Source organism: Rhinoderma darwinii, unplaced genomic scaffold (assembly GCF_050947455.1).
Source record: "Rhinoderma darwinii isolate aRhiDar2 unplaced genomic scaffold, aRhiDar2.hap1 Scaffold_1957, whole genome shotgun sequence".
NCBI classification, from domain to species: domain Eukaryota; kingdom Metazoa; phylum Chordata; class Amphibia; order Anura; family Rhinodermatidae; genus Rhinoderma; species Rhinoderma darwinii.
Genome location: NW_027462321.1, coordinates 1 through 2,500, shown reverse-complemented (window position 1 = coordinate 2,500; position 2,500 = coordinate 1).

The window sequence follows — 2,500 nt, the reverse complement described above, 5'->3', positions numbered from 1 at the left end:
CGCGCTCAGCGTCCCTAACCCTTACCAGTAAGGTAACAAGGACCAGGCTTAGGTAATATGGGACAAAGGCAACGACAACCTCGACAATCCGGGTTAACTGCTCTCTCCGGCGGCCCAGCTCGCAAAGTGCCGAGGAGGACGCCTTTGTCGCCCACGGGGAACCGAGGCCGCTTTCCCGGCGGCTTAGCGGCTCCACATGGGATGGGGCCGCCCCCCTCCGGAGAGGGGGGGAGGGAAGCCACCGTGGAGCCGCGTGTGGCTTGCATGCGGGAGCCACGCCGACACTTCCAGCCTCGGGCGAGGCGGAAGACGGCTTTGGACTACTTGCGAGAAACAACCGTGCCCCATGCGCGGGTGCGCCTGGGAGCACCTCGGCTAGAGAGGCCCTTGCGAGCAGCGGACATACGGGGGCGGTCACTGCCTCCCCGTCGTTTAAAGCTTTCTCTCGTGCCTCGGGCTCCGGCGACACCAGCGCACTCTCGGACGCCTTTTAGAGTGATAGCAGCAGCACTGAGCAAACGCACCTCGCGGGAGCGAGAGGTACCGGCACCCGCCTTTAGCAGGACCGCCGGGCTTTTTGGGACACCGGCCGTAGGTGGCCGGGGGCGAAACAGACCCGGACGGTGTGGGAGGAAGACGCGCTCGCCGTAACCGACAGGGCTCCAAAGCACTGCCGAGCGAGTGGTCCCTCCGCCGCCGGGTCGCGGGGAGCCAGATCGATCTGAGGAGTCTTGGACAAATTCCAAAGACTCAAACGGCGCGGGAGCACGTGCTCCTCTCACAGCTTAACGACAGGTGGCAGAGGCCGACGGGGACTTCCAGGAGGCCGGCATGACGTGCCACTACATACCGGTCACACCATGGAAGTCCTTCTCGGGTTGGACCAGGTGCAGCTCCCGCTAGAACGTGCAGCACGTCCTCCTTCACGGTACTCTCGGTTGGACTCGCCAACGTGGCCGAGCTCCTACAACTGCTGGTCGGCCTGGGACTCCAGAAAGAATGCACCAAAGTTCTTTCGTGGAAGTCCAGGTGCACCGGACCGACCAGCCAACGAGGCCGACGGGGACTTCCAGGAGGCCGGCATGACGTGCCACTACATACCGGTCACACCATGGAAGTCCTTCTCGGCCACAAACGGTTAGGACTTCCCGCTAGGAAGAACCGTAGGGACTTGGAACGCGGAGCAGAAATGCCCTCTCACAGGATTTCAGGTGAAGGAGATATTCGCACCCCTAAAAGTGTCACCACCTCAAATACACCGGGGTAAGGTGCCAACTTACCCGGGCTCCTGGAACTGCTGCCCGGCTGAAGCCCAAAATAAAAACCTCATAGGGTTTTTCCTCCAAAACGTCAATGAAGACAGACCTGCCAGCCAGGCCGACGGGGACTTCCAGGAGGCCGGCATGACGTGCCACTACATACCGGTCACACCATGGAAGTCCTTCTCGGGTTGGACCAGGTGCAGCTCCCGCTAGAACGTGCAGCACGTCCTCCTTCACGGTACTCTCGGTTGGACTCGCCAACGTGGCCGAGCTCCTACAACTGCTGGTCGGCCTGGGACTCCAGAAAGAATGCACCAAAGTTCTTTCGTGGAAGTCCAGGTGCACCGGACCGACCAGCCAACGAGGCCGACGGGGACTTCCAGGAGGCCGGCATGACGTGCCACTACATACCGGTCACACCATGGAAGTCCTTCTCGGCCACAAACGGTTAGGACTTCCCGCTAGGAAGAACCGTAGGGACTTGGAACGCGGAGCAGAAATGCCCTCTCACAGGATTTCAGGTGAAGGAGATATTCGCACCCCTAAAAGTGTCACCACCTCAAATACACCGGGGTAAGGTGCCAACTTACCCGGGCTCCTGGAACTGCTGCCCGGCTGAAGCCCAAAATAAAAACCTCATAGGGTTTTTCCTCCAAAACGTCAATGAAGACAGACCTGCCAGCCAGGCCGACGGGGACTTCCAGGAGGCCGGCATGACGTGCCACTACATACCGGTCACACCATGGAAGTCCTTCTCGGCCACGAACGGTTAGGACTTCCCGCTAGGAAGAACCGTTAGGACTTGGAACGCGGAGCAGAAATGCCCTCTCACAGGATTTCAGGTGAAGGAGATATTTGCACCCCTAAAAGTGTCACCACCTCAAATACACCGGGGTAAGGTGCCAAAGTACCCGGGCTCCTGGAACTGCTGCCCGGCTGAAGCCCAAAATAAAAACCTCATAGGGTTTTTCCTCCAAAACGTCAATGAAGACAGACCTGCCAGCCAGGCCGACCGGGACTTCCAGGAGGCCGGCAGGAGGTGTCACTACCTACCGGTCACACCATGGAAGTCCTTCCCGGCTTGGAACGGGAGCAGCTCCCGTTTGTACTTCCTATTTCACGGCTTTCGGTAGGAGTTGCCGAGGTGGCCGAGCTCCTGCAACTGCAGGTCGGCTTGGGACTTCAGAAAATACCATAAAAAAAAAAAGTTTTTTTTATTATGAAGGTAAAACACACAG